A 27,460-nucleotide genomic window follows, 5' to 3' on the forward strand; every position below is an offset into this window, starting at 1 on the left:
TTAAATAAATGGAAAGGTATCATTGCCCTTCTGTCTGAAGAACTTTTAAAAATATTTCTTTTAGTGTGGGTCTGCTGATTGAATTCTCCCAGCTCTTGTATGTATAAAAAAGTATTTCACTGTCTTTTTTGAAAGATGTTTTCTCTTGATATGGAATTCTTGTTTGAGAATTTTTTTTTCTTTTAGTATTTTAAAGATGTACTACTGTTTTTACATTCTTTTGGAAGAAACATCTGCTATTATTTTTAACCTTGTTCCTTTGTACATAATGTGCATTTTTTTATTGAATCCTTTTAAGATTTTCCCTTCATCACTGATTTTTAACAACTTAAATGTGATATGCCTTGCTATACTTTGCTTCTTGTTTTTTGTGCTAAGGTTTTGTTGGGCTTCTGAATCTGTAGTTTTATAGGGTTTTTTTTGTTTGTTTGTTTTTTAGTTTGGAAAAAAATTAGTCATCATTTTCTCAAATATGTTTTTTTTCCTGTCTCCTGCTCTCTCTCTCCTTTGGAAATTTCAATTACAAGTACAGTGGATCCCTGAAAGTTGTCCCATAAATCACTAATGTTCTGTTCAACTTTTTTCCTTTTTCTTCACTTCAGATAGTTTATATTGCTATCTTTTCAAATTCAATTTTTCTTAATCTTTTTTCCTGCAATATGTAATCCCCTATTTTTCATCCCAGACATTATAGGTTTTGTTTTTGGTTTCATTTTGTATTTTTCATCCCAAACACTATAGTGTTCATTTCTAGGTGTTTGATTTTAATTTAAAGCTTCTGTGTCTCTACATCACATTTTTTACATATGGAATACAGATAGAACTTTCTATGTCTCTACATAACATTTTTTACATATGGAATACAGATATAACTTTTAATGTCCTTGTCTGCTAATTCTAACACCTGATTAATTTCTCAGTAAATTTTAAATTTATTATTTTCATACTTATTATGTGTCACCTTTTTCAGTTTTACTGCATTTCTCATAATTTTTGATTGGATACTAGGCATTGTGAATTTAACCTTGGGTGCACAATATTTTTGTCTGCTATAAATGTTTTTGAATTTTTTTCCCAGGATGCAGTTATTTGGAAACAAATCCTATTGTGTCTTGCTTTTAAACTTTTTTTAAGCAGGAGAACATCCTTTACGGCTAACTATTCCCCATTAATGAATCAAGACTCTCCCAGGTGTTCTACATAAAGCCCCATGTATCGTGAGGTTTTCCAGTCTGTTTGGTGAGAAGAGGAACTTTTCTGGGTTCTTTATGAATGTTAGACCCTGTTCTCTCTAATTTTGGGGGATTGCTCAGATCATTTCCTCATATGCATGAGCTGATTACTACTCAGTTGAATACTAGAGGTTGATTCTCTGCATATCACAGAAGTTTGTTCACCGTACAGCTTTCTTCTCTCCAGTATTCTGCCCCATGAACTCTAACTGCCTAGCTTTTCCCACAAGTCAGCTCCATCTCATCAACTTAAGGAGTCTGCTGGGCTCTACCTGGTTCTTCCTCCCTACAAAAGGGCTTGGACTCAATATCAAGGAAGTCAATTGGGGAATCATAGGTCTTGGTTCATCTGTTTCCAATCTCTCAGGAATCACTATCTTTCCTTGCCTAATGCACAGTGCCTTAAAAACCATTGTCTCATATTTTGTTTGTAATTTGGTTGAATAAGGCATGAGGGTAAATCTGGCCCCTGTAACTCTATCTTGATCACAAGCAAAGTCTCAAGAGAACTATTGAAATAGCTTTATAATTGGTTTCTCTGCTTCCAGATTTGCTCTTTTTAAATTTTATGTTATTTTCCTGCTTAAAATCTTCTGTAATTCCAAATTGCCACAGAAATAGGACTTAAATGTCTGTCCTTAGAAAGTAGGAAGATCTGTGGTGAAGTGCTCACCATCAAAAATGAGAAAGATAACAACAGTATATTGAATTTATAAAACCATTTGTGAAATATAGCATCAAAATACTTCGATATGTATAAACATAATTATGAAATTCAATGAATTATCAGTAAGTAAAAATCTATTTAACACCATCAAATTAAGGAATAAAATACTGCCAGTTCCACAGAAACCCCACACAAATCCCTTCCAAGCCACATACACATGTTCTACATTTCACCTTGCTTCTTTTTTTCAGTAATTGCTTATAGTTAGCAAAGTTAACTATATGCTGAGGTATGGTGGATTGGAACCTCACTGAACAGAGGCAATCAAGAGTGACTTCTCTAGGGAGGCTTTATTTAAATTGGGAGATAATGACTAAGGGATATCCAGTGAAAGAGAACAGGAGAGGTAGTTTGAGAAAAATTGTGCTTTTGGCTAATCTATTAAATACACACACACTAACACACACACACACACACACACACACACACACACACACACACATGACCCCACAAACACCACACAGAGATTAACATAACTGGAAATGAAAAGGTGATAAGACTGGGCCGGCCTGTGGCTCACTTGGGAGAGTGAGGTGCTGATAACACCAAGGCCCCGGGTTCGGATCCTATATAGAGATGGCCGGTTCGCTCACTGGCTGAGTGTGGTGCTGACAACACCAAACCAAGGGTTAAGATCCCCTTACCAGTCATCTTTTTTTAAAAAGAAAAGAAAGAAAGGGTGATAAGATTAAAGAAAATACAATTAGACAGGAAGAAAGGGATATGAGATGTAGCCAAAGAAGAAGGCAGAGGCCAGATTGTTCAGGAACTTTCTGGCCAGGATTTTAAGTGTTAAAGGATGCCACCTGGGTTTTAAGCAAGGAAGTGATGTAATCTAGTTTAAAAAGGCACTCTGCTGTGTGGGGAACATATTGTAAGCCAAAGCAACAGAAAGAGGAGGACAGTCAGGAGGACATCAGACTAGTTCCATGCAGGAAAAGAAGTGGTGAGAAGTAGCTGAATTGGAGGTATTCTGTGGAAGTACAAAAGCAGACTTACTGATCAATTCAGTGCGATGAACTTCAAGGATATTTCATAGCAGTGGGAAGTTCTGAGAAAGAGAAGATGAGGAGAAGTGAGGAACAGACATAAAGAAATGCAGCATGCTGCTTTGGACACGTAGGTTAGACACATATTAATATTAGTGTTGCTATTTCCTCAGAAGTGGTTTCCATCTTGGATCTGAGGCAGTAGACTCTGTTATTGCCCAATTCCAGTCAGCAGAAATGGAAATGAGAGTGGAAGACAAAACTGCTGTCTTATAAGGACATATCCAGAAGTTGAAGTTGTCACTTTGCTCCCTCCACGTTGCACCAAACTTATTTGCACCTAAAGTGGCCTCTAGCTGCCCATCCCTGTGCCCAGCTTCAACTCAGGGTGTTCTGTTATTAAAATGAAGAAGGGAGATATCTTAATTGAGAATGAACAAATTAACAGTCTTGGCACAATAGTTAACAGTTCCAAAAAGGCATTTGACATATAAGTCTAAAAATGTTTTCTGTAAATTAATAAATGATATTTATGTAAAAATGACAGCTAATATTTATATAGATAAATACTAAAGAATTTCTTTTAAAATCAGAACTAACAAGGTTATTGACTATTATTTCACATGTTTCTGAGCTGTTAAAAAGCCAAATATTAGTACTAATAAGAACTAATAAGTTCAATAATGTGACCAATTTCAGAAACATGCAAAATAGATAAATTTCATATATACACACATATATGTGAATAAAGAATTACATTTAGACTTACATTTATAATAGCAACAAAATATGTGTTTCATTCTAGAAACTTTATAAAATACAGTATTGTAGAGCTAGGGCTGGGTCTGGAGCTCACAGACCCCTCAAGCCCATTATCCAGACTGGGTCACAAACCCTTCACATGCAGGTCTACGAGCTAGGTAACCAGAAAAAATTTCCTTGGAGCCGTAGGTGAAGAAAGAATAGTCTTTAGTCAGCATACACACCTCTAAGAGCTAGGCAGTCCAAAGAAAAAAACTTGGCAGCTGCCAGCAAAGTAAACGTGCTCTGTTTTTAGACAAGAGCTCCGCCTAGCTGCTGCACATCACTGCTTCACACACTGCTTCACAAACAAGAATAGCAACAAGCTAAAAGTACCTGGGGTCACATGTGTACTAACTCCAGCCCCACACAACTTGTTTACAAAAATTTGCAGCACTACCCCTAACTGGATCTGAGGCAGGGGGCCTGACTAAACTACTCTGTTTTCCTCACAAGTATGTTTAACAGAAAATAAAGATCACCTAATGCTGTTCTTCAGAGCTGTCCACTATTAATACCTTGCTGTGTTTCCTTACAGTCTTTTTCCATGTAAATATCTACAAATTTTTTTTTTACAAATCATGCTCAGATTGTATATACATTTTTAACATGTTTTCTCTACCTAATATATAAAACTAGAATTTTTCTGTGTTTTACACTGTTTTCTTTAAAAAAAAAAAACATAATTTTTATGATTGTGTAGTAGTTTATAAATGGTAAAGACTTGAATGATATTTCGAAGTTCCACCACTAAAAATACTGACTTTTCTACAAGCAGCAAGGATATATCCTATGACAGAACAGACACTCTAATTTCTATCCGTTTAAAATCTCTAGTTTTAAGAAAAGATAACTGACAACATAATGACAGAAACATTAAAAAGCATCTGGATTCCTTATTTTTCTGAACTGCTATCAAATTCCAAGCTGCCTTGATATATTGCTTTGAGACATCACCGTTGTTAATAAAGAATCTTCTACATGTTTATAAAGCCTTAATTTGCAGTTTTTTTAACCTGTAGAGTCACATCAAACTGCTTCCCTAGAGCATTTTTCAGGAACAGACAGAAGGACAGACTTCTTTTAGAAGTAGGGAGGGGTGTTTCTAGCAATACTTTCTAAATCATTACCTAACCAACCCACAGTACACAGAGAAGGCTTTGAGAGCTCTCATTATCTCAGTCTTTACCTCCTGATAGCCTCCCCACCTCCAACCACAACCACTCTTATTCACACACACAGAAGAATAAAAAAAAGGAAATAACAGAAATGATAATCTGGAGGGAAAAAAGGAAATTAAAATCACATTGGAATACATTAAGTCTAGAAGGTTAAAGTCTGGAAAGCTGTAGAAACCCATATAGTATTCCATACTGAGCCTCTCTGTTTTCTCAACTGCAAAAATTGAGGAGACCTAGTAACGATTGAACTCCACCTCTATGCCAAGCACTTTAAATATGTGATTTCATTTAAACCTCACTACTGCCTATGGTAAGGATTTTTATCCTTACCCTATAAATGAGGGGTTTGAGATTCAGGGTGGTTAGAATTCCTATCTCATAAGATGCAGCTACAAAGTGCCTGAGGCAGGATTCCTCATCCAGCTTTCTGTGACCCCCACCAAATGCATGTTCCCTCCACTTGATACAGTAAATGCTAATTACTTCACTGGTTGCTATGAACACTAAAGTTTTAAGGGCCATTACATCTCCATAAATGTTAATTGAGTGAATGAAAGAAGATTGTGGTCAATTGTTAAGGGAAAATCTATATTTAGTTAAATTTGCCCAAGGCCTAGAAACTGGCATGATTTAAATGTCTTATAAATGACGTAGTTATGGAATATAGTGGGGGAGAGGGAAAGTGGTTGATATTGTATCTGAAAATCTTCATTACATTACACTATATATACAGGAAATTCCTGTTTTTATATTTTTTAAAAATTTGCCACATTATTAAACTGTTATATTAGTTCTGATATTTAGAGGCCAGTTCACAAAAGGCCTTGGGTACCAGACTTAGTAATTTCATTTTTACTTATCTGCCTTGAGATGTCACAAAAGAATTTGGAGCACAGTAGTAACAGCACAAGACATAACTATTAAAAAGACTAATCTTAATGAAGATTTACTTTGTGAGCGGAATGGTTCATATTAGGGCAGGGAAAATAAACAATTTATCCAGAAAGTTATCCACCAATTTCTTTCCTCAATATTAAAAAAAAAAAAGTACTTAGCCATTGTCAAAAAGTTATTTCTGTTTAAAAAGGTGTTGAGAAGAATATTTAGAAAACTAAACTAGAAATTATGTTAAGGAACTAAATTCTAAACCTCATTTCAGAAATAAAAACAATAATTGCTGCCAAAACCCTTCCAACAAATCCTTATTATTAACATGGTCTCAGAACAGCATCAGAATTTGGAACAAATGATGGGATTACAGTAAGTTTATAGACTAGAATTGACTTCTGGGACTATATTTCCTAAATAAAAGCCACAGAATTAGTCCCTAAAGTAATACATTATTTAACCTGGAGGGAGCAAATTGTTTGTGGTAAACATGTTCAAGAATCTAGAAGGGAATACTAATTTAGCAATAAAATTTACTAAATTATTTATGCCAAATAAATGCAATTTTCCCTGGCAAGGGTGTAGGAAGGTTGATGGCACTGCTGTTTAAATTCCAGGATGGGGAAACATGAGTCAGCATTTTCTTACCCCGGGCATAGTATTGCTTTACCACCATGGAGAGATTGTGAAACAAAGCAAATTCTTTTTCATTTTGATTTGATGCTGTATGGATTTGCTGGCATTTGTTTATTTCTCTATTGAAAATTGCATCACAAGCCTCAACAGAACAATGCAGAATGTTGAGAAAATAAAAATTAAACTTGATCTAATTTATGTAGTTAAAGTTTTGGGTGTGCACTGCTGTCCACATTCGAAGCTGAAGTATTAGTTACAGGAGGAGAAAGTGTATTTAATTCCCTTCAAGTGTTTCAGTCAATCTTCATAAAGTCATAAATTTGAAAGGCACTTTGGGAGTTGATCTCCTCAAAGGTAAACTTTGGAACAACACTGAACAATGCCAGGCACATGAGAATTTATAAGGAAATACAATGACAGAATATCTTACATTCCTATCTTACTATTCATCAATTCCCTCTGTTTTCAAATAATGGTAAGCAAGACTGTAGAGAACATTATGCATTTTTAAATTCAGAAAACTTATACTTTTTAGATTTAATGAAATGCAAAAACATACATTACAAAACTAATATTTCTTCAAGAATTTACTTGCGTTCTTTATTTTCCAATGATATAATATACTTACTAGATACTAAGACCCTCAAGAATTAGAAGATTTGTATTATATTTCTAGTTCTGCCATTGGTCTCATATTAGACACACAATTTTTCTATATGCATCAAACCCCTTGTCTAATAGACAGGTGAAATAAATTCACTTCCCAAACAATTTTGAAAAATTTTCCATTGGAAAGGTACAAGTAACTTGTCCTTCTAAGTGTGAACAACTGAAAATCTTCTTTCTATCCAACTCTTGTAGTTTTCTTTATATTGAACATAAAAAAAGATTAAACTGATTTTTCTAAATTTGTCTAAAATAATAGCCAAAGCATTGTTTTCAGATTAAAAAATTCTTCACGTCCTATTTTACTTGTAACTCCTAACAATCTTTCAAAATAGAAAAGACTACTTTTCTAAGAGGGTTCATGGAATGTTCATGGAAAGATTTGTATTGTCTTTTAATTCTACTTGTACATAAACTTTTTGAAGTACCCTCATATTTCACAAACAAGAGAACTGAGGTTCAAAAACTTAAGCAATATTTCCTAAAGCCACATCACTATTCTGGAGGCTAGTCCAGCACTCATTTTGCTGCATTCTATTATATATTTACTCATTAATCATACTTTTAAAAAAAATGCTGTCTACCTTTCAACCACTATGCTGGCTGTCTTTGGGTATACAAAGAAATCTAAGATATGGTCACCATCCTTAATAAGTACTAAACTATTTGTGAGCCAAAACACCTGAATCCAAGGAGGAACAAACATAGCAGGGTACATGTTGAATGAAAAGTTACACAAAATGAACTTGACTTAACATATAGAGAAACTGTGAAAGAAATTATTCACAATTACTTTCCAGAAATATTTCACTGCAGAGGGTAGTCCTTAAAATCCAATATTTGGGCAGATGATGAAGTTAGGAGGTTATCTAATTAGGAGAGGGTATTTGCTAAAAGACAGAGATAGGAACAGGTGTGTGTTCCTGAGACATTGAGCCAGGAAGATACAGTTGTACTGAAGTGAAGCTTGTTCAAAACACTCTCTTGTGATGAAAACAAATTATTTGGACAGTGTATTAGTCTTTTTCTGTTGCTTATAACAAAATACCTGGAACTTGGTGATTTATAAGAAAACAAAATTTATTGCTTGCAGTTTTGGAGGCTGGGAAGTCCAAAGTCCAGGAAACACAACTGGTGAGGGTTTTCTCTGGTGGTGGCTTTACAGAAACGCTGGGGTCTCACATTGTTGAAAATGGTGGAGCAGAGAAAGACTCTTATGTGATCTCATTTTAAAGTCCTCCAAACCATACCCCTGACCACTGTTATTAATGCATTCTCTATGGCATAGTCCTACAATCTAATCACCTCTTCAAAGGCCCAACTTTCAATTACCATAATAGGTTTTCCCACCCTCTTAACACTGTTGCAGTGGGGACCAAGCCTCCAACACATTAAACTTATGGGGGACACAATTCAATCCATAATATTCTGCCCCAAGTCTCCCCAAACTCATGTCTTTTTCGTATACAAATGCATTTATTTCATCTCCAAAGTCTTCACTTATCTTAACTCAAAGATCTAAAGTCTCAAGCTCCCATCTGTAAAATTAAAACAAGTTATTTACTTCCAAGATACAATGCTGAGACAGATGTAGGGTAAATATCACCATTCAAAAAGGGAGAAATAAGCCAAAAGAAAGGGGCAAAGGGTCCTAAGCAAGTCCAAAACCCAGCAGGGCAGGCATTAAATCTCAAAGCAGAAGAATCATATATCTTGACTCCATGTTTGATGTTCTTTGCACTCTGGTGTTGGGGTTCAGTCCCCGAGTCCTTGGGCAGCTCTGCTCCTATGGTTTTCCTGGTCTCAGGGATGTTTCAGCTCCTGCAGGATGGTGTTGCATGCTGGTAATTTCACAATTCTGGGGTCTCCATGGTGGTCCCACTCCCATGGCTCCACTAGGCACAGCCTTGGTGGAATTTTTCTGCTGCAACTCCAACCCCACATTTGCTCTAGCAAAGGCTATATGCAGTGACATATAGTAAAGGCTATATGCTCCTGTGACAGATCTCCTCCTGGGTCCCCAGGCTTTTCCATATATCCTTTGAAATCGGGTTGGAGGCACCCAAACCTCCACAGCTCTAGCATTCTATGAGCATGCAGACCTAAAACCATGTGAATACTGCCAAGACTCATGGTTTTTATTTTGAAAGCTGTGGGTCCAGCCACACCTGGGGCCAATTTAGCCATGGCTGGAGCAGACAAAGCAGCTGGAGTGCTTTGTGGGGAGCAGTATCCCCAGGTGGCCCTGGGCAGTGAGCCCGTGGAGGGTACCTTAAACCTTTTCCCCAAGACCATTCTGTCTCCCTAGGCCTCTCAGCCTGTAATGGAAAGGTTGGCCCAAGAGGCTTCTGTAATGCCTTCAGGGCCTTTTTCTCCTTCACTTGATAATCTTTCTTTTGTACTAATCCTCTTAGCACCATCACATTTTTCTCTTGAAAATGCTCTCTGCTTCTCTACCACATGATCAGGCTGCAAATTTTCCAAATCTTTATGCTCTGCTTCCCTTTTAATTATATGTTCTGGCTTTGTGTCATGCCTTTTCTTCCATAACTCAGTGTAGGCTTTTGCAAGTAGCCATGTGGTTTCCTTAATGTTTTGCTGCTTAGGAATTTCTTCCATTAAGTGCTCTGGGTTAGCACCTTGAAGTTTCACATTCCATAAAATTTTTGGACATGAACAGAAAGAGCCAAATTCCTTGCAAGTTCATAGCAAGGGTTATCTTGCCCCAGTTTCCAATAAACTCCTCATTATTTCTACCTAAGATTTCCTCACAATGACCTTTACAATCCATATTTCTTTGAGCATTCTAGTCACTACCATTTGACTACTTTCTAAAATATTCCAAATTTTCCCTGGCTTTATTGTCTTCTAAACTCCCAGCAGCTAGGCTTTTTCTAGCATGCTTCTTCAAATTCTTCTGCCTCTCCTCAACACCCAGCTCCAAAGCCATTTCCACATTTAAGTATTTGTTATAAGCAAAACCCCACCCCTGGTACCAATATTCTGTATTAGTCTGTTTCTGTTGCTTATAACAAAATACCTGGAACTGGGTGATTTATAAGAAAACAAAATTTATTGCTTACAGTTTTGGAGGCTGGGAAGTCCAAAGTCCAGGGAACACATCTGGTGAGTGTCTTCTTTGGTGGTGGCTTTACAGCAACGCAGGGGTCTCACATGGCAGAAAATGGTGAAGAGAAAGAGGGACTCTTGTGTGATTTCCTTTTAAAGCCCTCTGATCCACACCCCTGACCACTGTTATTAATCCATTTTACTATGGCATGGTCCTACAATCTAATCACCTCTCCAAGGGCTCACCTTTCAATTGCCATAATAGGCTTTCCCACCCTCTTAACCTTGTCACACTGGGGACCAAACCCCCAACACATTAAACTTTTGGGGGGGACACAATTCAATCCATAATAGATAGATAGGGTAGGACAGCACCATTGAGGTTTTGAAAGTGTTGTCTCAGAGTTTGTCTTTGAGGCAAATATTGAATGATGACAGTGTTTTAAATTAGGTGAAATCTCTTGTGAAAATTCTGTTCAAATAGCATTAGTCAGGCTAATACAAATAATGTATATTTGAGTTAAACTGGAGGCAGGGTGTTGGAGCAATTTAAGTGTATAGGGTTCTTCCTTGAAGGGTAAGCCTCAACGGTGAGAAAGAAGAGTAGATAATAGATAATAAGCAAGAGCAATTTAAAGAGAGTTTGGACAGTATTGCTTCTGGGTAACCAGAAAAGTGAAAGCAGGAGGAGTTTCATGGAGAATGTGGTTAATAGCCCCTAGTGTCAGATGTGAAGGAGATTGTGGACTGACAGAGGAAAAAGTCAGAGGTGCCAAAAAAAATCAAATCACATCCCTGGATAATCTTTAAAAGTACACAATCATTTTCTCCTTAACAATATGGGATTGCAAGTGAACATAAGCACATCCATTCACATGGAAAAATTTATATTATCTTTTAATTCTATTTTTCCAAAAACTTTTTGAAGTACCCTTGTATATTGCCTTATGTGTATAGAGCTATAGCATAAAGTTACTGGGTTCGTATTATAAGTGTGGCTACATGATGAATGGGATGTTTTTTGTTGCCCTTCAGTTAGTGACTAAGAGCCAAGTCTGAGTACAAAGAAGCATCCTGCACTATACAAACTAAGGAGATCTGCAAACAATTGGAATCCTTCCTTTAAAGGTTATTACATGGAGCTCAACGCACTGCTATCCTTAGTAATTACCACAAGCTACATAAACAGGGATGGAAAGAAAAGAGGGTATTGTAATAAAATAATTGTTGGAATTGGAGGGAAAGATTATTATTGTTTTTCCCTCCCTTTCCAGATGCCAATTTTGGGAGAAAGGGGAGATTCAAGACAATTACTCACAGAAGGATAACTGAAACAAAAGCAAAAACAAAAACATATTTTATTTGTAGTTGGACATTAGTTTACGAAGTGGACTTACTGATCTTCCTCAGCATTGTTGTGAACAAGGGGGAGAAAAGAGTGGGAAAGAAAAGATAGAACAGAAAGAGGAGGTGACTGTGGAAAGTCTGCACTACTACCATGAGGAACAGAAAGGATTCAGTGAAAGGTAGACTTCTTAATCCATCTTGCCCATTCCCAGCCTACAATGGCCACCTAGGCATTCCAGGAGCAAGAGGCTTAGGGAGAATAGTCAGGGACTCCGAGAAGTGATTAGGAAGGACACAAATTGGACTTTTCCCTCACATCAGATAATTTCAAATGGGAAGACCCCACTCCCCACACAGAAGACACTTCAAGGAACTCACACATACACCCTAAAAAAGAGTCGGCACCAACAGTCATTCAGAAAAGCATCAAAAGCCAAAAGGGCAGACAACACGGTTCCATAATAGACATTCATCCCTTTCCATTTCCCCCTCCTTTTTAAAAGACTTTTTCTTTAGAGCACTTTTAGATACACAACAAAACTGAGAGAAAGATACAGAGATTTCTCATATATCCCCTACTCTCCCACACATGAATAGCCTACCACATTGTCAACATGCCCCACCAGAATGATACATTTGTTACAATTTATAAATCTACGTTGACAAATCAAAATCACCCAAAGTCCATAGTTTATGTTAGGGTTCTCATTGTTGGTGGTGTAAAGTCTATGGGTTTGAACAAATGTATAATGACATGTATCCACTATTAAAATATAAAACAGAGTATTTTCACTGCCTTAAAACTCGTTTGTGCTCTGCCTATTCATTCCTCCCTTCCTGCCTCCCCAAGCCCTCCCCCGCAACCCCTAGCAAACACTGATTTTTTTTCACTATCTTCATAGTTTTGCCTTTTCCAGAATGCCACGTACTTGGAATCATACAGGATGTAGCTTTTTCAAATTGGCTTATTTCACTCAGTAATATGTGTTTAAGTTTCTTCCATGTCTTTTCATGGTTTGATAACTTATTTCTTTTTTGCACTGAATAATATTCCACTGTCTAGATGTACAGTGGTTATTTATCTATTCACCTACAAAAGGACATCTTGGTTGCTTCCAGGGTTTGAAAATTATGAATATAGTTTCTATAAACATCTGTATGCAGGTTTTTGTGTGAACATAGTTTTCAGCGCCTCAGGTAAATACCAAAGAGCACAACTGCTGGAACATACAGTAAGAGTATGTTTAGTTTTGTAGAAACCATAAAACTGTCTTCTAAAGTGGCTATACCATTTTGCATTCCCACCAGAAATAAATGAGAGTTCCTATTTTTCCACATCTTCACCAGCATTTGAGGCTGTCACTGTTTTGGATTTTGGCTATTCTAATAAGTATGTAGTGATATCACATTGTTGTTTTAATTTGAATATCCCTGATGACATATGATGTGAAGCATCCTTTTATATGCTTACTTACCACCTGTATATCTTCTTTGGTGAGGTGTTTGCTAAGGTCTTTGGCCCATTTTTTAATTGTGTTGTTTGTTTTCCTATTTAGTTTTAAGAATTCTTTGTATATTTTGGATAAGTCCTTTATCCAAATATTTTCTCCCAGTCTGTTGCTTATCTTCACATTCTCTTGAAATTGTTTTTCACAGAGCAGAAGTTTTTTTAACTTAATGAAGTGGAGCTTAGTAATTATATCTTTCATAGATTATGCCTTTGGTGTTGTATCTAAAAAGTTATCACCATACCTGTGGTCACTTAGGTTTTCTCCTATGTTATCTTCTAGGAGTCTTGTAGTTTTGTACTTGGCATTTACGTCTATGATCCATTTTAATGTTTGTGAAGGGTATAATGTCTGACTAGATTCACTTTTTTGCTGTTCAGTTGTTCACTGAATTGCCTTTGCTCCTCCTATGTCAAAGAACAGTTGACTATGTTTTGTGGGCCTATATATGGGCTCTCTATTATATTTCAATCATCTCTTTGTCTATTCTTTCATCATTACCATACTGTCTTTATTAGTATAGCTTTACAGTAAGTCTTCGGATCAGGCAGAGTCAGTCGTCCAACTTTGTTCTTCTCCTTCAGCATTCTGTTGGCTATTCTGGGTCTTTTGCCTCTCCATATAAACTTTAGAATCTGTTGATATCTACAAAATAACTTACCAGAATTTTGGTTGGGATTGAATTTAACCTATAAGTCAAGTTGGATCAAACTGACATCTTGACAATATTGAGTTTCTTAGGCATGAACATAGAATATCTCTCCATTTTATTTAGTTCTTTAATTTCATTCATCAGGGTTTTATAGTTTTCCTCACACAGACCTTGTATGTATTTTGAAATACTCATCCCTAAGTATATCCTTTTGGAGGAGTGTTAATGTCAATGATATTGAGTATCTAATTTCAAATTCTACTTGTTCATTGCTGGTGACCAAAAAAGTGATTGATTTTTGTATATTAACCCGTGTCTTGAAATATCACTATAATAGCTTATTGTTTCCAGGAGATTTTTTTGTCAGTTTTTTCACTCTTTCTAAATAGATGATCATGTCCCCTGCAAACAAAAACAGTTTTATTTCTTTTTTCTCAATCTGCATACTTTTTATTTCCTTTTCTTGTCTTATTACAGTAGCTATGATTTCTAGTATGACATTGAAAAGCAGTAGTAAGAGGGGAAAGACATCCTTGTCTTGTTTCTGATCTTAGTGGGAAAGTTTCTCACGATTAAGTACGATGTTAGCTGTAGGGTTTTTGTAGCTATTCTTTATCAAGTCGAGGAAGTTCCCCTCTATTACTAGTTTACAGAGTTTTTATCATGAATGAGTGTTGAATTTTATCAAATGCTTTTTCTGTATCTATTGATATGATCATGTAATTTTTCTTTTTTAGCCTGTTTATGTCATAAATTACGTCAATTTATTTTCAAATGTTGAGCAAGCCTTGCGTACCTGGAATAAATCCCACTTGGTCATGGCACATAATTTTTTTACACAAAGTTGGATTTGACTTGTTAATATTTCTTGAAGATTTTTACATATATGTTCATGAGAGGTATTTGTTTATAGTTTTCATTTCCTATAATGTCTTTGGCTGGTTTTGGTATTAGGGTAATTCTGGCCTCATAAAATTATATTCCTTAAGTTTCTATCTTCTGAAAGAGATTGTAGAAAATTAGTATAATCTTATCTTAAAGTTTGGTGGAATTCACTAATGAATCCATTTGGGCCCAGTGCTCTCTGTTTTGTAAGGTTACTATTAATTTTTGATTCCATTTCTTTAATAGACACAGACCTATTCATATTGTCTATTTCTTCTTGTGAGAGTTTAGGCAAATTGTGTCTTTTAAAGAATTCATCAATTTCATCTAGTTTATCAAATTTGCAGGCAGAGAGCTGTTTATAGTATCCTTTATTATCTTTTTATGTTGATGGAATCTGTAGTGATATCCCCTCTTTCATTTCTGATGTTAGTAATTTGTATCCTCTCTCTCTCTTTTTTTTTTTTTCTTTATTAGCCTGGCTAGAGAGTTATTGATTTGATTGATCTTTTCAAAGAACCAGCTTTTAGTTTTATTAATTAATTTCCTGTTTTAAATTATATTGATTTCTGCCCTAATTCTTATTATTTTTTTTTCTTCTGCTTAATTAAAATTTCATTTGCTCTTTTTTTCCCTAGTTTCCTAAAGTGGAAGCTTAGGTGATTGATTTTAGTTCCTTTTTCTTCTAAGAGATACATTTAGTGTTATAAATTTCTCTTTAAGCATTGCTTTTGCTGCATTCCACAAATTTTGATAAGTTGTGTCTTTATTTTTACTTATAGTATTTTTTAAGTTTATCTTGTGATTTCTTCTTTGACCCCTGTGTTATGTAGAAGTGTGTTGTTTAATCTCTACATATTTGGGGGTTTTCCATATTTCTTTCTGTTATCAATTTCTAATTTAAATCTATTGTGGCCTTAGAGCAGACACTGTATGATTATTATTCATTTAAATTTGTTAAGGTGTGCTTTGTGGGACAGAATGAGTGTTCCACGTGAGTTTGAGAAGAATGCACATTCTGCAGTTGTTGGGTGAAATAGTCTATAGATGTTAGTTATATCCAGTTGATTAATAATGTTGAGTTCTACTCTGTCCTTACTAATTTTCTGCCTGCTGGATATATTCATTTCTGATAAAGGGGTATTAAGGTTTCCAACTATGATTGTACATTTATCTATTTCTCCTTGCAGTTCTTTCAGTTTTGCCTCACATAGTTTGTTGCCTCGTATGTTGTCAGATACATATACAGTAAGAATTGTTATGTCTTCTTGAATAATTGACCTCTTTATCATTATATAATGCCTTTCTCTGTCCCTGATAACTCTCCTTGCTTTAAAGTCGGCCGTGTTTGAAACTAATACAGCTACTTCTGCTTTCTTATGATTAGTGTTAGCATGGTATATTTTTCTCCATCTATTTACTTTCAGTCTATATGTGTCTTTATATTTAAAATGTTTTGTGTAGGAAACATACAGTAGGGTCTTGTTTTTTGATCCAGTCTGACAATCTCTGTGTTTGGTGCACTTAGATCATTGATGTCCAAAGCGATTATTGATATAGTTGGACTAATACCTACCATATGTGTTACTGTTTTCTATTTGTTGTTTTTGTTCTTGTTCTTATATTGTCCTCAACTCTTTTTCTGCCACTTTCAATTGAGCATTTTATATGATTCAACTTTTTTCCTTTCTTAGCATATCATCCTGAAATATGTGTCTTTGTTAAATCAGAGGAACTTCAGTTTAACTGCCACAATAACAGAATTTTAAATTAATAAGTTATTTATAACTCACAATAGGTCTTATAGATTAGGGAAAACATATGGGAAATCTTATTCACTGGATTCTTATCTCAAAGCCTTTCTGTCATTGGATTGTAATTTTCAGTGCATTATGTTTTATGGCATTGTATTTCATACACACACATTTCTTTGAAGACATAGAAATTGTAGATGAGGCTGTCAGACTAAAAGATAGAATGAATCTTGGGAGGTATTGGGGGGAAAATTACACTGGGAGGCTGAACAGTGATTAGGAAACCAAGCAAACCAAACTGTTTATTAAACTAAATACATAATGGCTTAAGTATGTAGACTATTTTGTAAAATATTTGATACTAATGAAAACTTTTGATTTTTCATGTAAGTAAAAAACATCTGAAATTTGGAGGCCTTTTTAAAAATTTCAAGCAAACACAAGTTACAAAATGGGAATAGGCTTCTTAAAACTGAGCAAAATTCAATCTGTAAATTAGAATGCAAGTAAACTCCACACTATACAATAGAATTGGAATCTAGATTTTTTCTTTTGGAAAGAATGTTTTATTCTAAAATGTTTTGGGAGGGAAAACAAACAAATGAGAACACCAAAACCTTCATTTAGATAAAAACATTAGCTTTACAAAAATAAATAAACTATTTTAATAGACCTTACAGGTGTATAGTAAATAGGCATATTATTCTTAAATTATATGAGAAAATAAAATAGAAGAGAACAAAAATGAACAAACAAAAGCTTATACTAAAATGAATTTTTTCTTCCATGAAGATGTTAAATAGTAGCTTTGGTCTTATTCTAAATTCAGCAAAATACCCATGCTCCCTTAATAAGAATAAGCCATTGGGCTTTCATAAGAGTGATAGTTCATAATTTATGGAAAAGTATTTCAAAACCACATTCTTCTAAATTTTAGTGTTCCTGGAGTGTCTGTAAGCGTTCTCGCACAGCACACATAGCCACGGATGATCATTTAACTAAAGCTGTTTGTTCCAACAAAGAGCTTGCCCAATACTAAAGTATTGACAAATCTGAGAAGTAGCTATAGGGTTAAACTGTCATGACTCAGATAAAGTTAGACATCAGGCAACATATTAAATACTCTAGGTCTTTACTTAAGTAAGTGATGATTCCTATTTTGAATCTGCATGACCACTTGCTTTTGAATGACAAACATGGAAATTAAATTCTAATATAATAGATGGATTTAGAGTCTGAGTGCCTACAGCACATGAAGCAAAAAGAGGTATGAACATAAAATTCACAAGCCAGATAAGAATATGTGTGATTACTTCCTAGTCCTACCTCTTGTTATTTCTGTAACTCATATTTTTTTGTTGTAAGCATTCACTCCACCCCAATATCATTCTCTCTATAGATGAGAAAATGTTTGGCATTTACTTGCTGTAAAATGAGAACTCTTCACACCAAGTTCTCACAGCAGCAGTCCAGGCCTCCTCCTTCTCCTTAATGTGCCCTGAAATGGTTCCAGTTGATTGTAAACACTTGCCAGCACATTATGAAGTGTGTCCAGTTGTTTTCTCAGCTTGCTGTTAAGAGCCTTCCCATCATGGCCCAAGCTTTAATTTTCTCTGTTTAAGAAGAAATGATTATTCAGTCATCTTTCAGCTGCCAAGGCCTGAAGAAGTCATCTCTCACTGCAGATAACCTCAAGTTCTGGCATGTTCTTCATTAATGAAATCAATCCCCAGGAATATAAAACTGAGATATCTCAATGTGATCTGACAGATAGTGTCCTGAAACACAAGCCAACTGACATCTGAAGAGCCTTGAGGGATTAAAACACATTCTGTACATCTGTTCAGCATCCCAGTGCAAATTTCCCCCCAATACCTCCTAAGATTCATTCTAACTTTTAGTCTGACAGCCTCATCTACAATTTCTGTGTGTTCAAAGAAAACAGAGCTGTATGAAATACAATGCCATAAAACATAATGCACTGAAAATTACAATCCAACAACAGAAAGGCTTTGAGATAAGAATCCAGTGAATAAGATTTCCAATATGTTTTCCCTAATCTATAAGACCTACTGTGAGTTATAAATAACTTATTAATTTAAAATTCCATAATTGTGGCAGTTAAACTAAAGTTCCTCTGATTTAACAAAGACACTTCAGGATGATAAAAATCTCATGCCTATCGAGTTTCTGTATTACAGTTGAAGAAATGACATTTTATCTCTCCATTGTATTACCACCCTGATGTTATAAAAAGTCTAAATTCCATTGGAAAAGTCCCAACTCTCCTAATTAAGTATAGCTTTCAGACCTCAAAATGACACCAGAAAATATTTCATAATGCTGCAAACTCAGGTGTAAATAAAAATACCTTATTTAGCATTATTAATTAAAGCATAAAATTCATCCTTAAAATTTATTATACCATTTAATGATACATATTAAATGACTAAAAATCTACTATACAATGCTAATTCTGAACATTGTGACTGAGGTAAGTTATAAAGAGTACAAAGGCTCCCAAAAGATATAACAATTCTAGACAGAAAAAGTTAGCCCACACCTTCATACCAGTTCCCCCCATTCTAGAAAGCAGAAAAGTTCCTTTGAATTTGTTTCAGAGACAAGATTAGAGTCTGTGTGATGTCAGGAGGCCTCCTCCCCAGCAGTCTTTGTACCCTCAATATGTCAAAGGAGATAAGTTGATCTCATTGCGATACTGACAATTAGACAGGAAACAATAACCATGCCCTCTTTGGTATTTCAAGCACGTCCCTTTCTTAGTCTGCATCTCCAGGCTTAGCTCAAGGAGACAGGATTTTTCTTCTCATAAGAGAGACTCTCTGACATCAGGAGTTCAACTCTTTCCCTACAATGATATTCTCTAGTGACAGAGGATCTTTATCCCACAATACGGATCTTATCTACAGCACTGGTATTTGAAAGTAAGTTCTACATGACATTAAATAGTAATCAGCTCCTCCGTCAGTCTAGCCAAAGTTCCATTAAGCAGTGTTTCCAGAAATTCCAGTCAGTCCATGACACTAGGTTTTCAAATTGCACCACCCATCTTTTTCACAATGATACTGAGTTTAATCAGTTTAATCTGCACTCTTCTATGCACTGTACTTTGTGATGTTTGTTTTAATCTCTGGAGAAGTTTCTTCCAGTTTTTCAATGTGTTCGTCATTTTCCATAACTCAGAAGTCCAACTTTGCTATTTTAGATAAGAGTGCTTTAAGTTTTCCCTACAGGGAGGTCATGGAGTTCTATAATTTCTTGATGCTGGAAATAATTTCCCAAAACAAGCCTTTCATGTGGAATCCAGAGTTCTTGACAGTCATTTTCCTTCTAACATGACTTCTGTTTAGATGTTGTAGAAAATTAATCATTAATGCACCTGACATCAATGCTAAAAGTGTGGCTTCAATAAACCATATACTCTAACCATGCTTCCATGATGAAAAAGCTGGATGAAAAGAGGAAAATCTACTCGATAATTCAGATGTGTCTATTATCAGAACCAAAGTTTTGAATGTGATTTTAGAGAAATTGGGCTTTGATTTCTCTAATATAACCAGATGATGGGTTAAAAAAATCATATTCTATATGATAATTCATTTTCTGAATTTCTTTGAACAAAAAATGATAGTAAATTTGGAGAACAGGAGAGTTTTCATGTTTGAATAATCAATTAACTTCCCTTCTCAAAAAAAAGAAAGGAGTATATATGCACATAACTCTTTGATTTGATTTGTTTGGTCAGTTTTATTATTGAGTAAATACATAAAATATAATTTACCAATTTTAAACATGCTATCAGATAAGTTTTGAGAACTATATACAGTTATGTAACTCCCACCACAATCATGATATAGAAAACTTCTATCACCTTAAAAGTTTCCTTGTGCTCCTTTGCAGTTAATTTTCTTTCCCTATACCCTGGCCCTCAAAAACCACTGATTCATTTTCTCTCACTATTGTTTCACCTTTTCTAAAATTTCATATAAATGGAATCATACAGGATGTATTATTTTATGCCTAGCACCTTTCACTTAGTACAATGAATTTGAAATTTATCCATGTTATTGCAGGTATCTGTAATTCATTCCTTTTTATTGCTGATTAGTATTCCAGTAATTTGCCTTCCCAGTTCCTCACTTCCTTAATCGGGATTAACCTAATTCCAGAAGAGCTGATAATGGGAATACATTTTCCCACTGCAGAAACCTCACCCCTACCTACAAGGATGTGGTCTGATGTCATGAACTCTTATAGATGAAAACACTCTCGGCTTCAGATCCTTCCTGTGCTCTGCACTGACCTCTGTGCTGTCTCCCCAGCTTCACGTCAATTGGCTTCAGGCCAATGAGAGTCAAGATATTGGAGGGCAGAGGGAAGGGAATAACCCTAGTATTTCTCACTCCATTCTTTGCTTTGGTCTGTTCTTTTAGAAAAGGCTGCATTTCCTCTTTGGCTTTAGCTCCCACAAGACAAGCCCACTATGGTTCCAGTTTCCATCAGATCATCCCAGCCCCTGGGCTCTAATAACACTAGCTTATTTTACTCCTTTGTCTTCCAAGTCTAGTTAATGAACACATATGCTGCTGCTAATTTCTGGGTCCTCCCTGTCTCTCATTTGGCTCTCATCTCCATCATCACCTATATTACCAGTTACCTGCATTAATTTCCTCTGTTGTAGCTACTTGAAGTGTAGTCTGGTTTCCTGGTAAGACACTGATTATTTTCACAAAGTCCAAGTCACTCAGTCTTATCTATGGACACCTAACTTGTAACATAAACTTATCTCATTGAATCCTCATACTAACACTAGAGAATTATTACTCCCATTTATAAATGAAGAAATGGAGCCTAGAGAAGTTACATATCTATCATACAGAACATCACAGTACTAATAAGTTACAAAGGTTAAGGTGCCAAGAGGTTGAGAATAGATTGAAGAGGCTGATAATGGGCCTGAAGAAGTGCTGAATAGGTTGAGTGTGATTAGCAGAGGGCAGGAGAGTTTACACATCCTCGGGCAAAAGTGTAAAGGTATTCTGTAATCTGTTTCGTGTGAAGCAAACTATTTCTGATTCCTCTTTCCTGATCTGATTGGAAAGAAGACATTTCCCAGATCAATAACCAAAAACAATATACCTGAGGTTGTATTAATCTACTCAAGCAACAACATCACATCTGGCATAGCAGCTAAAATTGGGGCTGCTACTTGCTTGGGTTTGTGTTAGTCTGCTACCATCTCCCAGGATCCATCCGGTTATTGCAGGGGCCAGACTGGTAAAGTAAATAAAGATGTAATGGAAGCTACCATTCTACGTTTTGTATATCTTTAAGGGTGGGTACTAATCACCGCCGTTTCTCCCCAGTTTAAATATTGTGATTGACTTACCATTTGGTCAGAGAATGGAAGGGAGCAGGGTTAGATGCTTTCATATAACCTTTCCTACTATGATAACTCTTATCCCATAGGCCAAGAAGTCAATTTGGGGAATGTGCCAAATATCAAGCATGTCAATTCTAATTATGTAGTCAGAGACTGGGGTGATCAAGTCCATGGATCCAGGCCTAGACTACTGCATTTTATCCCTTGCTTCCCATACATGGCCTCTCTTAGCATCCTGATGGCAACCTGGACCTGGTGTCTAACACTTCTCAAAATGTTTGGGCATTCCCGTTTCTGCATTTTATAGTTACCTGAGTAAATTTTGGGGAGAGAATTGGGGACACATTACCATTTACACTGTCATGGCATTTCAGAATCTTTCCTCTTGGGAATCTGGCCTCTCTTTCAGTGGAATCCAGGCATGAAACTGGTTGAGGGCCAGAAATGTGGGCCAGAGATCATGACCTTTAATTGGGCAACTTCCCTCAGCCTCCTGATCGTCTACCTTTGAATTCTTTGTACACATTGAGTAGTAAATCATTGGATATCTGTTTATTCTGCTGCTAGAGAAACAATGTTCTAATAATTGTCTCCATAGCTCTCTGCTGGTCAGGCTGCCAGGTTGCCTGTCCAACCTTGCCATCATTGTGATAATTACATATACTTCGCTCCTGATTCATAAATGCTGCCACCTGGCACTCATTGTTTCAGTATGCCCCTCATCCACAGTGATACCAGTTCTTCAATGACATTTCCTATCATCAGCCTGGCAGAGGCAAGACAACACTGAATTACTGAGTGATGCAGGTCCCTTCTCATAAGCACATTCCTGATGGTCTTGGTGAATAGTGTGTCCTCTGGGTCCTCCCATGAAACATATTCCTCTGGTGAGTCCTCTGGCTTAGATAGTTTATCCATTCTATCATGAGCCCTTCTTTGAATCTTTTACAGTGCCTTTTTTCACAGTCTGTCATGGAAATTCTGGCATTTCAATCTCACTTAATATAGGCCAGAGGCCTGCAAATAATTATCCATGGATCAAATACAGCCTGTTACCTATATTTGTCAATCAAGTTTTACTGAAACACACATAGCCACTCATTCATTTATGTGTTATTTACTGCTGTTTTTCCACTACAGTGGCAGAGTTGAACAGTTGCAAAACAGACCATCTGGAGCACAAAGCATAAAATATTTACTATCTGTCCCTAGCAGCAAACGTTTTGTCACTAGTTATGTAGGTCACTGTTTTTTTCATAGGTCTAGAAGCCATCCTAGCAGAGGGCTATTTCCAGGGTGTTGAATTCTGTATCCTGGGACACCAGTCCCAAATCATTAAGCTCTCACTTATACAACTTTATTTTCCATCCTCTTTGATCAAGCACCCTCAAAAACCAGTCCCAGGTATAGTCTCCCAGCTCTTACCAGTATAGACCAGCTAGGTCCTTTGGGGGTACAGTTCCTTCCTCCATTATCAGGTACCACATGTTCTTAGCTGTGTTATGTTGTAACTTAACTCTAGTTATGGATCCAGCAGTTAGGAGAGGAAGGGGCAGATCCTTAGACAGACATATGTTACCTTGCAGGGGAGAAGCCTCTGCTTCCATTTCAAGCCAGGAGAGAGCACTAGCTTCTAACAGTATTAGCTTCTAACTTTTGCAGGTTTCGAGAGTTCAGGGGAGTTATGCCTTTCAAGATTTTTGAGGGCATTATTCCCATGACAGTGATCAGAATCCCATTATTTCCCAGCCAGTGTGTCAATCTTGGCATAGCAGTCTGCTTTACTTGGATGTTTAACCTTATTGGCGCTCAGCTACTCTGACAATTAAATCCTGGTCCTAGTCCTAAGCTCATTCTTCCCTCTCACTGCAGATGATAATAGTCTCTTCATATGCTTCCAAGGAGGTTGTCTGGCTTTCATATTCAGCTTTTAATTGTTAAATATTGCTCTCCGCTCTCTACTTTATCTTTGTCTAGAGCATCAATCAAGTCTCACTACAGTTACTATTTCTCCCATATTTCTAAATGTCGAACAGAATGTACTAACAAACTGCCTTTCACTAGCATACATTGCACCAAGGACTGTCTTCCACCTACCACTGGTGATGGAATCATTCTAGCCAATAACATATAATACATCTCTGCTCCCAGACTGTAGAAAGTGGAAAACTAAAACATGGAAGGAGAGAGATATTTAATATAATGAATATTCTGGATTCATCTGTTCACCTTTATATGTAATTAGCAGTGGTTTCACTCAGAATTTCATTAGAAAATTAACTATTTCCTTCCCACTGTACCTCTTCTCCCAGGAGTGACAGGTTTTCTTGAATTTAATGTAAAAGATTTCAGAACCCTGTTATCAATTCTCCTTATTAACAGTAATAAATGCTACTATCTATGAGATGCCAAAGTCAAATATAAATATTAAGTTGCAGGTATAATCCAGCCTATAAGATCATCACGAGAGCCATCCTGCATTAGGAAGGGCTTTTACTAAACTAGTAAGAAAAGAACTTAGTTTACATTTCAATATTTAATACTGTATTGATGCTGTGCTTACTTTTAAAATCTGAATAGAAGTTAATATAAACTGCTTAAATTCCTTCATACGTAGGAATTTTTTACCCTTCTCACAACATAACTTGTTTCCTTTCTTTCACAACATAACTTTACTGTTTTGTTATTACATAACAGATCCAGGAAACATGAATATTAAGGAGAGTACTTAGGGGGCCGAGCCCGTGGCGCACTTGGGAGAGTGCAGTGCTGGGAGCGCAGCGACACTCCCGCCGTGGGTTCGAATCCTATATAGGAATGGCCGGTGCACTCACTGGCTGAGTGCCGGTCATGAAAAAGACAAAAAAAAAAAAAAAAAGAGAGAGTACTTAGGGAATGACTTCACTGTTGAAACAATATTACTAGGTAGCGGAAAAGATTAAGAAAAAGAAATCGGTTTTCACTGCAAGGTTTTTAACTATGAATATTTAGCCATCTTATTCTGACTTAAACAGAACTGAAAGGCAGGACTGAAAGAAGGAACATTTTTATTTGTTCAAGCCTTTAAAGATATCATAAAAGAAAATGAAATGTCAATAATCATATACTGAGTTTGGAGTAACCGTAAAGGATATATGTTAACTGAGCAAATAGGGACTTTCGATATTTTTAAAACTGAACTTGAAAGAATTCAATTACCATGTAAAAATACTGGCGAAGAAAAAGAAAATGCCATGTGTGATAACTAAAGGAGGAAATGGGTTCTTAAACGTAATGTGAGCAAGTACAGAAGTGAGATTATTAGAAATGTAGGGAGCAGAGTGTGAGTGGTTGCTGATAACAAGGAGATAGATGAAAGAAGCACCTCCAAGAATAAGGGCTGCAAGCACAGCCAGGAGAGAGACGCTAATGGCTAATGAGAGTGTAGCATGAGGCAGGTAGAGTTGGCAGGAACACGGTTGTCAGTCTCGTCATGTTCTATCCACACAGGTTCTGCAACTGCAGAAGTAAAGAGGAGGGCTGTGCACCCACTTTAATGAAGTATGTAAATCATTAAAATAAAGACATCATGCATGCTATTTGTTTCCTCATAATCTACAATTTTTTCTGGAGGTAGATATATATGAGGGGAGAAATTACACACACAAAGATAGATGCTCCTCTCCAAAGTTGTGAAAGTATTTTATTGTATCATGTCACAAATCTCAGTTTCTCTAACAGACAACCAACTGGATCCAAACCTGTATCCAGCTTTGGGGTCCATTTTTTCAGATATATATAACTGAATATTCTCAGTATTGCTGGTAAACAAAACATAAAACACATGAGTTAAAACTCTATTTTCCTCTGTAATATGAGTGAGTGACAGAACCTCAAAAGTGAAAATGTAGATTCAGCCCAAACCAGAACCCACTAGTTAGATAATAACTGTAAACAACTCCTACTACTACCCCTAAATGAAATAGAAATTGTTTTTAATCTAAAAATCCTTGTCTTTCAAATTTTGCTAGACTATAGATACTAAATGTTATCTAAAAAAAAAGTACATTTTTGTCGTTGTCTTAAATTAAAAGGCGAAAGATTTATACGTTTTGAAGAGAAACAAAGAGTATCGTTGTCTTAAATTAAAAAGCTAACAATGAAAATACTATCCTCACTTTTAAGTATTAAAATAGGTAATATCATAAGTAAGAACAATAATTAAAAACAGCAAATCAAATAACAATTTTAATTCTGAATTCAATCAAGTGGCATTCATACCAAGAATTGAAATGACTTTCTTGTGCAATAGATATATAAATATTTAAGGTCATGGCCCATTAAATTTCTAGATTATTGAAATTCCTTAAAAGATTAACAAAATTAATTAGATAGGTGTTTATGAAAAGTTAGTATGTATACTAACCTGGCATTTGATGTCATTGTTTCCAAGCAAGAAGACTAGCCTTTAATTCAAAAATAAGGAAGCAGCAGACCCCAGAAAAACAAAAAATCTATCAAGGCAGGTAAGGAGGGAAATAGCTGGGTTTTTTTAAATTTGCATAAAGGTCCATAGCCAGCTTTTGTCTCTAGAAACAGTCAAAAATATAATTTGCATTTATCAGTGCATTCAGAAACCTAAATGATGATTAAAATGTAAAAAAAATGGAAATTCGTGTACATATGGAAAAATGAAGTTAGATTACAGAGTGTCCATCTGTCAAAAGTTGATGAAATTCACAGTAACAGAAAAACAAAAACAAAAAAATCTTGAAATTCACCAGTAGCAACCATACAAAGAAAGAAATCCAACCTCATTCCAAACTTTGAAAAGTGATGGCCAAGGAAAGAAACAGGATTCTGGCTAGCACAGCAGGAGTCCTAACAAGGGCCTCAGAAACTGTATTGGAGAAAGAAGAAAATCAACTTCTGGCACATCTCACCAATACCACACAATCTGTAGAAAACTAAGCCACTGGAAAAAATCATGATGAAATCCTCAAGAGTAGATGCCCAAATTATTAAACACTGGGTCTTGGGCTTTCAGAAAATGCAGCAGAAATTTCTGAGCTCACTGTGTTATAGGCTTCAATCTGAATTGAGAAAATCATCTAAAACCCCAGAGTATACTGCCACAGGACTAAGGGTATACAATTCCACCTAGACACAGGACAAAATCTCAGATCAGAAAACAGAGGCCAGGTCATCCAACATAGGCTGGATTCAGGTTTTATTATTAAAGCAACTCATAACTAAAGCCAAAGCATTTCATTATTTTAGTTATACTAAGTTTCCATTTGTATTGTCATGGCTAGGGCTCAGACCCTTCAAACCTGTTGTCCAGGCTGGGTCACCAGATCCCTCACACGCCAGGCTGGGTCACGAGACCCCTCACACACAGGTCCACACTAGGTGATTGGGAAAGATCCCAGGAGCCATTGGTGGACAAAAGAAGCTCAGTCCCCAGCAGTAGCAGCAGCAGCTTACAGCAGTTGTAGCAATAGAAGCAGCAGCAGTGGTGGCCTCTCAGAGCATCCTGGGGGCACTGGGAGCAACAGCCTCCAGCAGCAGTAGTGGCCTCCCCATAACGCCCCACCCCCTGTCCGGGATCATCCCAGGGGCTGGGGACACCGAGGATCAAAGCCACTCGTCCTTTAAGCTTAAGTCCATAACCTAGGACACCTGGGTGTGCACGCCCATCTATATCAGACAATAGCCAAGGAACACCTGGGTGCACGTGCA

Source organism: Cynocephalus volans, chromosome 5, assembly GCF_027409185.1.
Source record: "Cynocephalus volans isolate mCynVol1 chromosome 5, mCynVol1.pri, whole genome shotgun sequence".
Classification (NCBI taxonomy): domain Eukaryota; kingdom Metazoa; phylum Chordata; class Mammalia; order Dermoptera; family Cynocephalidae; genus Cynocephalus; species Cynocephalus volans.